The sequence below is a fragment of the Neofelis nebulosa genome, chromosome 4, assembly GCF_028018385.1.
Source record: "Neofelis nebulosa isolate mNeoNeb1 chromosome 4, mNeoNeb1.pri, whole genome shotgun sequence".
Taxonomy (NCBI): domain Eukaryota; kingdom Metazoa; phylum Chordata; class Mammalia; order Carnivora; family Felidae; genus Neofelis; species Neofelis nebulosa.
In genome coordinates this window covers 163,967,517-163,980,546 of record NC_080785.1, presented here as the reverse complement: position 1 = coordinate 163,980,546, position 13,030 = coordinate 163,967,517, and the positions used below count along the sequence as shown (strand labels likewise).

General features: G+C 48.0%; 1 long non-coding RNA gene across 1 annotated transcript; it reads right to left on the bottom strand.

Moving 5' to 3' along the window:
• Positions 1-7,091: 7,091 nt before the first annotated feature.
• LOC131508509 (uncharacterized) lies at positions 7,092-8,668 on the bottom strand. Its single transcript, XR_009260032.1, has 2 exons — positions 8,380-8,668; positions 7,092-7,749 (listed from the first exon to the last, which is right to left on the bottom strand). It is a non-coding gene; the product is annotated as an uncharacterized LOC131508509 (long non-coding RNA).
• Positions 8,669-13,030: the final 4,362 nt, after the last annotated feature.

The window sequence follows — 13,030 nt, the reverse complement described above, 5'->3', positions numbered from 1 at the left end:
TGAGCATCTAAGGATGTTTTGTATAAGGATGTGATGGGTGTCGATGAAGGAGCACGTGAGAGAAATTGAGAGCAGGTGTATTTATGCAGGAGTGTGTTTACTTATATCTATGAATGGGGCTAATGGCAATTACTGGGGACACTTGCAAATGTCTGAGCCCTTTTTGTGGATATTTGTTTAATATTTGCTTGTGTCAGGGCGCCTGGGTGGCTCAGTTGGTTAAGCTCTGACTTTGGCTCAGGTCACGATCTCAGGGTTCGTGAGTTCAGGCCCTGCGTCCGGCTCTGTGCTGACGGCTCGGAGCCTGGAGCCTGCTTCGGATGCTGTGTCTCCTTCTCTCTCTGCCCCTCCCCTGCTTGTGCTCTGTCTCTCTCTCTCTCTCTCAAAAATAAATAAATATTTAAAATTTTTTTAATTGCTGTGTATTCCATTGTGTTTTTGTGTCAACACATCTGCCACGTGCTTCTCAGCTGTGTCTAATTGTGAACGCAGAATCGTGTTAAGTCTCTGCAGACCTGTATATCCGCGGTGTGTATAGCCGGGTGTGATCACATGTGTATAGTAAGTGCACATACGTATCTGGGTTTGTAGGTTCTCTTTTCACGGGAGTGTTGACACGTATGACTTTCTGCGTGTTTTTGTGTGAAGCTGGTGTTTACATTTGAAGTTTGGGACGTTTGCACGGATCTGTGTGGAAGCATGAGTGTACATGGGTATCTGTTTTCTGAATGTAAATTGAGTATCTGAGCTTCCCTCTTTGCGTGCAGGTACATGTGCGCCTGGTGGCAAATCTAAGACTGTAGTGTGCGTGTAGGTATGCACACGCAATAAGTTAGGTTTTTCACATTTTTTAAAATTTATTATTGAGAGAGCATGAGCATGGGAGGGGCAGAGAGAGGGAGAGACACAGAATCCGAAGCGGGCTCCGGGCTCTGAGCCATCAGCACAGAGCCCGACGCGGGGCTCGAACCCACGAATCGCGAGATCATGACCTGAGCTGAAGCTCAACCGACTGAGCCACCCAGGCGCCCCAAGAAGTTGGGTTTTGAATGGCTCTGTGAGTGTGTAAGGGTATGTGTGTGTACCTAGATGCAATTGAGTGCCATATATAAGTGAGGCTGGGTGGGTGAATCCCATGTAAGGGAATGTAAATGTGAGTTTCTGCATTCACAACTATAGAGGGAGTTTCATTCAACACACACACCTATGCACACACACAGCAATCGGAGGGCTCTTGACTCTGTAAAAAGCACAATAGCAAGTCAGTTTCCTGAGACAGCCCCCCTCTCAGGCTCAGATGGTCCCCAAAGCCTATTCTTTGTAGAAATTCCTGGGGCCCCTTAACATACATTGCACAGGTGTGTTTGAGGCATGGGTCTCATGGTCCAGAGCGTGTGACTGGAGAGGGGGTGGGTGTGCCCAAGGGAGGGGAGCTGGGGCGTCGGCCCTCCTGTCTGGATGTGCCCGTGCAGGAGTGGGTGTGGGCGCACAAAGGGGCCAGTGTGTGTGTGTTTTCGTGCAGGTGTTGATATGTGCGATGCACGTGTCTCAGCTCCTGTCCCAAGCCCCCTGAATGACCTGGACACGTCCTTTCCCCACCGGGCCTTGGTTTCCCCATCGGTGGCACAGCTGGGGGGGTCCGGGGCTCCTGGCATCGGGAGGTGCCCGGGAAGGGAAGGGCACACCGTCACGGGGTGCCACTCCCATGAGCGTGGCATGTCCCGCTGGCTCACATGCGTGTTTGCTTTTCTGGGAAGGTTCTCATGACCTCTGTGGACCCCAAGGACAAACACGAGCTGGGACACACTCCTGGGGATGCTCTGTAAACACACATGCACAAGGTTCCCGCCCCGGGAGGGAACCCGCAGGCCCTCGCCTGTCCTGGACTGGAGGGCCTGGGGGAGTCTGCTGGTGTCAGAGTAGGAACTGGGCACGGTGCCCCCCCCTCGGGCACCAGGGGCCTCCTCAGGCCCAGCCCCCACACTGGGCCAACTGGAACTCCTGGCTGGGCTAGACTGCCCCACCCACACACAGCCGGCTGGAACCGAGGTCCTACCTGCCCCTGAGGGCCAGTTCCTGGGGCCCACGCAGCTCCAGACACACTGGCTCCCCTGTGAGCAGGTGGCCTCCTCCCCTCAGACCCCCCTCCGGCCCTCCCCAAGCCCTTGCCTGCCACCTCCTCCCTCACCTGGGGCTTCCTTTGGTTCTCACACCTCCTAACTCATCAGACAGGCTCTGGTTATGAAGCTGGAGGTGGGGATGACTTAGAAGGTTCATAGGTCGGAATTCAGGACTAGGTTTTGGGGAAGTGTATGAAGCCCCCAAAACTCACCCGCAAAATTCTGGATATGTGTGCACTTTGGGGATCGTATCAACAGGTAACAGTTTTTGAGGCTATTTTATACCCAGCACGATCTCATTTAATTCTTACAACATCCCGAGCGTAACAAGTATTAGACCCATTTTGCCGACAGAAAAATTGAGGCCGAGGGCCCCAAAATGACACAGCTACAAGAATGAAGGAGGCTTTGAGCCCAAGGCACCTGGATTCACCCACTGAACCACCATGCTGCCTTTCCCTTCTGAGGCTGGCCTACCTTCCCTAATCGTTCGTCACCCTCAGATGGGGTTGGATGAAGCCCGAGGCTGGGGGGCCTCCGAGCAGAGGAAGGTTGGGATCTCCCCTCAGTACCTCTCGCCCACAGTGAACTATAGTGATGGGAATTCAAGTGTGGCCACTGATTTTGTCTACCTGCCCACACAGTGTCCCATGGCGGCCTTTCTGAAGTTTGGCCTCAGTAGAGGGAGATTATTCTCGGACTCCCCCCATCCAGGGATCTCAGGGAGACAATTCTAAAGTCCTTCAAAATAACATTAAAAAACAAAAACAAAAACAAAAACAAAACAGGGGCGCCTGGGGGGCTCAGTCGGTTGAGTCGGACTTCAGCTCAGGTCATGATCTCACGGCTGATGAGTTCGAGCCCCGCGTCGGGCTCTGTACTGACAGCTCAGAGCCTGGAGCCTGCTTCGGATTCTGTGTCTCCCTCTCTCTGAGCCCCTCCCCCACTCACACTCTGTCTCTCTCTCTCTCTCTCTCAAAAATAAAGATTAAAAATAATTTTAAAAAAAATACAGGGGCGCCTGGGTGGCTCAGTCAGTTGAGCGACTGACTCTTAATTTCGGCTCAGGTCATGATCTTGAGGTTCATTAGATTGAGCCCCACGTCAAGCTCTGTGCTAACAGTGTAGCCTGCTTGGAATTCTCTCTCTCCCTCTCTCTCTGCACCTTCCCAACTCATGTTCTCTCTCCTCTCTCTCTCTCAAAATAAATAAGTAAATAAACATTTTATTTTATTATTTTCTAAGTTTATTTATTTTTAAGAGAGAGAGAGAGGGGCAGAATGCAAGCAGGGCAGGGGGCAGAGAGAGAGGGAGACACAGAATCCGAAACAGGCTCCAGGCTCTGAGCTGTCAGCACAGAGCCCAACGCGGGGCTCAAACTCGCAAACTGAGATCATGACCTGAACCGAAGTCGACTGAGCCACCCAGCCTCCCCCTGACACATGCATTTAGAAACAATTGTTAGTACGCCAAAGAGATGACTTCAGCAGGGGAAAAAATATTGGGACGATAAAACAAAGCAAGAGTGTGAGTGCTGAAGGCAGCTGGGGTGAGGGCTGCTTCAGCTTGGCAGGGGGAGGCGACTCTGTGGGTGGGACAGATGGACAGAGACAGGAAGAATGAAAAGGAATAGTTGTGGTGGGTGGGTGGCTTAGTCTGTTAAGCGTCCGATCCGGGTTCTAGCCTCGCATCAGGCTCTCTGCCATCAGTGCAGAGCCTGCTTTGGATCCTCAGTCTCCCTTTTTCTCTGCTCCTCCCCCACCCTCAAAAATAAATAAACAGTAAAAAAAAAAAAAAAAAAAAAAAGCAACAGTTGTAGGAAAAGCATTCCAGGCTCAGAGAAATGCAAGAGCCCTGGGGCAGGTGCAAGCCTGGCCTCCTCAGGGAAGGTCACCGCAGGGGACATGCAGAGAAAGCTTCTTTGAAGTGCTTCTCAAATTCTCTCCAGTGAGGAACGAGTCTCCTCCCCCCCATCCATAAAATGCAATGAAAATTAATTTCTAGAAAAATGACGTTGAAAAACACATGCATAGTGCCAGAAAGCAAGGAACGACCTGCAAGGATTGGGTATGTCAGAGGCCGTAGAAGCCCCACTGAAAGAAAGAGCCCCTAGTGGCCACAGCTGGAGCGATCTGAGTAACGAAATTAATGTAACATTGGCTTATAACCCCAAGAATAAAGTAAATATCCATGAGTTCGCACCGATGCAAAGAAATGATCAAATACGTTAACGGTTGAGGGACAAGAGGCAAACTTGATATGCAGAATTCCAAATCGTTCATGAACATGCTGCACCCCCAAAAGAGGTCCAGCTGCACAGCGTGATGTCTTTCCAAGAAGGATGTTGTAGAAAGAGAGGAGAAAAGAGTAAGTTTTCAGTGGAGAAGTCTCGTGACAAACACCCACGTCACCTGCTGGCTGGGTGATCAAGGCCACCATCAACAGTCGTAATTAGGCGGACAGTACGTCCTCTCGTGATAAAATGCAATGAAAATGGCACTTTGCCTCTGTGATCTTCCCTCTCCAAACCCATAACCCTAGCCTAACCGTGAGGAAAAGATCGGAAAAATTCCAACAGAGAGGCACACTTTGGGGTCCCTGACCAATACCCCTCAAGATTGTCAAGGTCGTCAAAGACGAGGAGAGCTCAAGAGACCATCCCGGCCAGGAAGAGCCTAAGGAAGAGAGCCAACTCAATCTCGTGTGGGATCCTGGACCCCCCAAAAAGGACATTCTGGTAAAGCTGGAGAAATCTGAATAAAGCATGTGCTTTAGTTGATACTAATGTATCAAAATTCGTTCACTAATTGTAACAAACGTCCCATACTAGTCTAAGATGTTACTAAAAAGGGAAACCGTGTGTGTGTGTGTGTGTGTGTGTGCGCGCGCGCACGCGCTCACGTGCGCTGGGAGAAGGGCGTCTACGGAAACTGTGCTATTTTCTTAATTTTGCTTAAACCTGTTCTAAAGCCTGATTTTAAAACATTTAAAAGACAGGCAAAGCATGAACCCAATGGTCAAAATCACTCTATCAAGTTACTATAAAGCTTCTCTACACTTACTGTTTTCTATACTTTCTCATCTGGACGGTGGTCAGCAGCTCGGGACCGGCCCTGGTCTGTGGCAGGTTTTGAGTGGTTCTAGACAGGGGTTCCTCACCCTCACCGCTGTTGACCTTTGGGGACAGATTATTCTTGGGGGGGGGGTGCCTGTGTATTGCAGGGTGTTCAGCAGCATCCCTGACCTCTACACAACTGGATGTCACTTGCAGCCCCCTCCGACCGTGACAAGCAACAATGTCTCCAGACATTGCCCCAGCAGGTCAAATCACTTTCCCATCGAAAACCACGCACGTGCACGCACGTACGCAGGCAACGAAGTCAAATCAGGAAACGTGGTCCAGAAAGCCCCGTGCGTGTTTGGGAGTTCCAGGTCTGCCATGAAGGGCCTGGTATCTCCAAAACAACCCTGCCGATGCCGGCTGGTTTGTGACAGCTTCGTTCGGAAGGCCCATCCTAGGGTGTGGCTCTGGGCCCGGAGAGAACGGAAAGATTCAGAATGTGTTTGGGAGAGAGAGGTGACGGGACTTGCCGATCCATGGGGGCTGGAAGCGAAGAGGGGAAGGGAGGGGCTTGGGGTAGATGCACAGATTGCTGCCGCCTTTCGCAACTGGGTAGATGGTGGTGTCATGTGCTGAGATGGGAACGTGAGATGAGGGGCCAGGCTGGGCGAGGGAGGGGAGGGTGAGGAGTTTCGCCTTGGACAGGTGGAGTTTCAGGTCCCGGAGGGCCATGGAGGAGAGGGGAAGTTCACGGGCTGGTACACATCGTGATGAGGGACGCCCCACGGGCCTAATCCCATGCACAGTGCTCCCCGAGGGGTGAGGCCAGAAGAGCAGAGCCCCCTTCTCCCTCCACCTCTCTTGTCATCTGCATCCCCTGCAACCATCACGTTGGCTGCTTTTCTGACGTGGCCCCTCGGGGAACACTGTGCATTTGATTAGGCACATGGGGCGTCACTCATCATGATGTGTACAGGTTCACGAACCTCTGCACTCCTTCCCCGCCCCTCTCCTCTCACACAAAAACGCAGTGGGACTTGGGAGGCTCCGAGATGTCCCGCAGCGGGTAAATAGATACATAAACTGCGCTCGCGTGGGACACTGGAATATCATTCAGCTCTTGAAAAGAATGCACTTTCACACCACAAAAAGCCATGGGAGAGTCTTAAATGCTTGGTTCTAAGTGAAAGAAGCCGATCTGAGAAGGCTCCAGAGGGTCTGATCCCAACTCTAGGGCATTCTGGGAAAGGTGAAACCGTGGAGACAGGAAAAGGATCAGTGATTGCCAAGGGGTTGGTGGGGGCGGGAGGGATGAAAAGCCGGAGCACAGAGGAGTTTCAGGGCAATGAAAATACTCCCTAGGAGACTATAATTGTGATCACCTGTCATTACACATTTGTCAAAACCCACAGAATGTATGACACCAAGAGGGATCCCTGACATAGACTATGGAGGCTGGGTGATGACGGTACCTCAGTGCAGGTTCATGTCGATAGTGGGAGAGGCTGTGCTTCTGTGATGGCAGGGGCTCTCTGGGAACTCTATATTTTCTGCTCAATTTTGCCATGAACTTCAAGCTGTTTTTTTTTTACATGATTTTAATTTTTATTTATTTCTTTATTCAGTTATTCATTTTTTCATTTATGTTTATTTCTTTAGTTAGGGAGACACAGAGACAGCACGAGTGGGGGAGGGGCAGAGAGCGAGGGAGAGAGAGAGAGAGTCCTGAGCAGGCTCCACACTGTCAGTGCAAGGAGCCTGATGCGGGGCTCAACCTCACAAACCATGAGATCGTGACCTGAGCCGAAATCAAGAGTCGATCGCTTAATCGACGGAGCCACCCAGGTGCCCCCCTCCCCCCAAAACTGTTTTTTAAAATCGTCTATAATACACACACACACACACACACACACACACACAGTCTGTATTGATGTAGGTCAAGGGAGACAGATTATCTCTAGAACGCCTTCTATGTTTTGCACGTCGTTGGTGGGAAGAAATTTTCTGTCCGCTTTGTCTCTGTTTTTTCTCCCTCTGGCAGGAGACGGTCTTTGGGCAGAGTGAGGCCATCACTTTGCATGTATAGAGCATGAAGACCTACGTGATTGCAGGGGATGGAGGGTAGAGGGAGAAGTGGAGACAGAAGGGGGGCTCTGGCTGCTTCTCTGACATTGGTGAAGCCTGTGAGGACTCAACCCGGATGAAGCTTGCGTAGCACCCCCTAACTCGTTGCTGCGCCCCACCGGCCCTTGCCAACCCTGAGGGCACAGCAAAGGACACACTGGGAAAAAAAAACAAGTCACGTATAAACTTTGGGTCCCATGATGCCGCCGTCTGCCAAGACCCTTTGGCTCGGGAGCTCTCAAGAGTCATCGTGGCCAGGACCTGGGATGTCCACGTGGAAGGCAGAAATTGAACCCCCGTGGAAAACAAGACCCAGGCTGAGGACAGAATCTGGGAGAGGAAAAACAGAGGGTGGGGGTTTCTGGAAGGTGGGAGTGCTCCTCGGTGTTTGGGGCCTGCTGGAGGGTTCACAGTAGATACAGGAACAGAGAGTCCGGCAACGACCTTGAGGAAGGCAGATTCAAGGGTATGTGTGTGGGAGGTACAAGGGAGAGAGTCAAAGAAGATGAGAGGCAGTGGAAACTTCGTCTAAAATCTTCCCTCTGCCACCCCTCTGCGTCTCCAACCACCCTCCAACTGCTCCCCAAAGCTATTCTTCCCCACGACCCCATCCTTCCACCTCCGGGAGGCCTCCCTTTGCGTGCCTTTGCCACAGCCTAGCTTTCTCTGCAAGTCAATCCCTGCTGTGGAATTGCAGGGTATTGGAGAGGAAAAGAACCGTAACCATCGGCTAGTCCAAACCTTCCCCCCAAGCTAAAACAAGCTCCCTCTACAGCATCTCTGTCCCCTCTTGTGCAGCCTATCTTTGATTCTTTCCGTGGGAAGGGAGCTCACTACTGAGAAAAACAGCTCCTTCCAGCACTAGAGGCTCCAGATCTATTCTTCCGGCAGAATCATGCACGCAGTAGGTCCTCACCTCCTGTTTGTGGAGTCTGTGTCACTGTCCCCCCGACTCCTTTCTTAACCTCCCTAGCAAATTACATATCCCAGACACGAAGCTAATTGCCAATGTGCGGGGTAACTTGCAGATGATAGGTTTCCATTTCAAATACATGGATTAATACAGCCACCTACTATGTGCCAGGAGCTGGGGATTCATCCTGGATGAAGACAGACGCTGTCTCTGTCCTCATGGAGCTTATGTTCCTGTGGGAACACAAGACACAGAACAGCCAAAGACACAATTATTTAATTACAGTTGTGGTGAGCGCTCTGGGAGAGAGAGATGTAGCCTGGATTATAGACAGGGACACCATACGACAAGGTGGTCTTAATGAATGTTCAACACTCTTGTTGAACGTGCGGGCATGAAACTGGCCACACGAAGTTGCCAAGCAAGTCATAAGAACAAATCTGTTCCTTAGGGGCAAAAACCTTCGCAAGGAGGTTTGTCTATGGCAGACTGTTGAAGTTATGGCTCCCAATTTGTTCACATCTGCTTGTCTCCACCCATTCAGGGGATCCCCGCCCACACTGAGTCAGGGCTTAGCCCTGTGACTTATTTTGGCCAATGGGATGATAGGATAGGTGACAGAAGCAGAGGCTTGAAAAGTACTTACATAGTGGAATAAAAGACGGGAGATTGCTATAGGTCCTCGGACATTTACAAGGATAGTGAAGGAAATTTATGAACAATTTTATGTCAACAGATCAGAGAACTTACATGGCATAGACAAATTCCTGGAAATGCAGATGCTTACTTAGGAAGAAATGGATGACCTAAATAGTCCTCTGTTTAAAAATGGAATTCGGAGGGCACCTGGGCGGCTCACTTGGTTAAGTGTCCAACTCTTGGTTCCCACTCAGCTCGTGATCTCATGGTTTTTGAGTTCCAGCCCTGCTTGGGGCTCTGCGCTGACAGTGCAGAGCTTGGGATTCTCTATCTCCCTCTCTCTCTGCCCCTTCCCCATAAAAATAAATACATAAAAATTAAAAAATAATAAAGATGGGGGGAGCCTGGGTGGCTCAGTCGGTTGAGCGTCTGACTTTGGCTCAGGTCATGATCTTACAGTTTGTGGGTTCGAGCTCTGTGTCAGGCTCTGTGCTGACAGCTCGGAGACTGGAGCCTGCTTCGGATTCTGTGTCTCCCTCTCTCTTTGCCCCTCCCTTGCTCATGTTCTGTCTCTGTCTCTCAAAAATAAATAAAAATGTCAAAAAAATTTTTAAATAAAAAAATAATAAAGATGGTCAGAAGAGTGATTTTTTTTTTAATTTTTTTTTCAACGTTTTTTATTTATTTTTGGGACAGAGAGAGACAGAGCATGAACGGGGGAGCGGCAGAGAGAGAGGGAGACACAGAATCGGAAACAGGCTCCAGGCTCCGAGCCATCAGCCCAGAGCCCGACGCGGGGCTCGAACTCACGGACCGCGAGATCGTGACCTGGCTGAAGTCGGACGCTTAACCGACTGCGCCACCCAGGCGCCCCTGGAAGAGTGATTTTTAAGTAAGTAAGTAAGTAAGTAAGTAAATAAATAAAATTTATGATTAAAAACCTTCCTACAAAGAAGGGGTGCCTGGGTGGCTCAGTCAGTTAAGCATTTGGCTCTTGATTTCGGCTCAGGTCACAATCTCATGGTTTGTGAGATCAAGCCCTACATCAGGCTCCTTACTGAGAGTGCAGAGCCTGGTTGGAATTCTCTCCCTCTCTCTGCCCCTCCCTTGCTCACGTTTTCTCTTTCTCTCTCTCTCTCAAAATAAACTTTAAAAAAAAACAGCCTTCCCACAAAGAAAACTCCATGCCCAGATGTCTTCATTGGTGAATCCTACAAAAATATAAAAAAGACATAATACTGATTCTACACAAGTTCTTCCAGAAAATAGGAAGGTGCATTTCCCAATTCATTCTAGAAGGGTAGTATTATCTTGGCACCATAACCAGATAAGGATATTACAAGAAAAGAAAGCAACAAAATGGGGTGCCTAGTGGCTCAGTCAGTTAAGTATCTGACTCCTGAAGTCAACTCAGGTCTTGATCTCAGCGTAGTGAGCCCAAGCCCTTCATTGGGCTCCACATTGGGTGGGGAGCCTACTTAGAAAAAAGGAAAGAAAGAAAGAAAGAAAGAAGAAAGAAAGAAAGAAAATAAAAGAAAACCACAGACCAATATCTTTCATGACTATTGACACAAACAATCCTTAACAAAATATTAGCAAATAGAGTCCAGCAACTTATAAAAAGGAAAACACATCATGATCACATGGTGGCTTATTTAAGGCATGGAAGGTTGATTCAGCATTTGAAAATCAAATCAATCTAATTTGCCATACCAAGAGATCAGAAAAGAAAAAATCAGATGAGAATCATCATCTTAACAGATGTAGAAAACTTATTTGACAAAAATCAAAACGGATTCCCTCTATTGAAAACGCCTCTCAGCGGGGCGCCTGGGTGGCTCAGTCGGTTAAGCGGCCGACTTCGGCTCAGGTCATGATCTCACGGTCCGTGAGTTCAAGCCCCGCGTCGGGCTCTGTGCTGACAGCTCAGAGCCTGGAGCCTGTTTCGGATTCTGTGTCTCCCTCTCTCTGACCCTCCCCCGTTCATGCTCTGTCTCTCTCTGTCTCAAAAATAAATAAACGTTAAAAAAAAAAAATTTAAAAAAAAAAAAAGAAAACGCCTCTCAGCAAACCAGGAATAAAAGGAGATTTCCTTTATGGGCTAAAAAGTACCTATGAAAACTTGTAGCCAAAACAATATATTTAGTAGTGAATGCTGGGGTATTTTGCCCCAAGACTGGAAACAAGGCAAAGGTGTCAGCTCTTATGGCTTCTATTCAACATTGTGTTGGAGGTCATAGCCAGTGTAATAAGACAAGAAAAGAAATAACACAGCACAGATTGGGAAGAAAAGTTAAATGTGATAATCTACATAAACAGAAAGAAAGAAAACAAGTAAAATACAATAATCTACATAGAAAATCATAAAGAATGGACAAAATCATAAAGAATAGACCTACTGTGAGTTTAGCAAAGTTATAGGATACAAGGTCAATATATAAAAATGAATTCCGTCTCAGGGGCGCCTGGGTGGCTCAGTCGGTTAAGCGTCCGACTTCGGCTCAGGTCATGATCTCACGGTCTGTGAGTTCGAGCCCCGCGTCGGGCTCTGTGCTGACAGCTCAGAGCCTGGAGCCTGTTTCAGATTCTGTGTCTCCCTCTCTCTCTGCTCCTCCCCTGTTCATGCTCTCTCTCTGTCTCAAAAATAATAAATAAAAACGTTAAAAAAATTTTAAAAATGAATTCCATCTCTACAAACTAAAATAGATAATAAGATGAAAATTTGAAAAATCAGTACTATTTTCAATAGCATCAAAAACATGAAATACTTAGTGGCATCTGGGTGGCTCAGTCAGTGAAGCATCTGACTTCAGCTTAGGTCATGATCTCACAGTTTGTGAGTTTGAGTCCCCCATTGGGCTCTGTGCTGACAGCTTGGAGCCTGCTTCAGATTCTGTGTCTCCCTCTCTCTCTCTGCCCCTCCCCTGCTCATGCTCTGTCTCTCTCTCTCTCTCTCTCTCTCTCTCTCTCTCTCTCTCAAAAATAAACATTAAAAAAAATTTTAATATGAAATACTTAGGGATAAATATAACATAGACCTCTATGTTGAAAACTAGAAAGCATTATTCAGAGAAATCAAAGAAAGCCAAAATAAACATAGAAATACACTACATTCATGGATTAGAAAATTCAGTGCTGGTAATATGTTATTTCTTCCTAAAATAATCCATAGTTTCAAGGCAATCCCAATCAAAATTTCAGTAAGGTTTTGTTTTTGTTTTTGTTTTTTGTAGAGGTCACTGAGCTCATTCTAAAATTACAGAATTGTGAAAGACCTAGAACAGCCTAAGCAATTTGAAAAAGAATGAGGGGGCGCCTAGGTTAAGCATCAGACTGTTGACTTCAGCTTAGGTCATGATCTCATGTTTGTGGGTTCAAGCCCCACTAGGGCTCTGCATTGACAGTTAGAGCCTGCTAAGAACAAAATAAACTTTTAAAGAATAAAAAAAAAAAAGAAAAATAATGAAATTGCAGGATTTAAGTTACCTGGTATCAAGATATAAAGTTACAGGGGCGCCTGGGTGGCGCAGTCGGTTAAGCGTCCGACTTCAGCCAGGTCACGATCTCGCGGTCCGTGAGTTCGAGCCCCACGTCGGGCTCTGGGCTGATGGCTCGGAGCCTGGAGCCTGTTTCCGATTCTGTGTCTCCCTCTCTCTCTGCCCCTCCCCCGTTCATGCTCTGTCTCTCTCTGTCCCAAAAATAAATAAAAAACGTTGAAAAAACATTAAAAGATATAAAGTTACAGGTATAAGGTAAACATATATATCAATGGAATAAAGAGCCCATAAAATATAGACCCACACATATATAATCAATTGATTTTGATAAAGCTGTCAAGGTAACTCAATGAGAAAAGGATAGTCTTTTTGACAAATGGTATGGAAACAACGATGCATCTATATGCAAATATATATAAATAAATAAACCTAGATCCATACCTCACACCATATATAAAAAGTAACTCAAAATAAGGGCACCTGGGAGTCTCAGTTAGTTAAGCATCTGACTTCGGCTCAGGTCATGATCTCGTGGTCCATGAGTTCAAGCCCCTCGTCAGGCTCTGTGCTGACAGCTTGGAGCCTGGAGCCTGCTTCAGATTCTGTGTCTCCCTCTCTCTCTCTCTCTGCCCCTCACCTGCTCATGCCTTTTCTCTCTCTTAAAAATAAACATTAA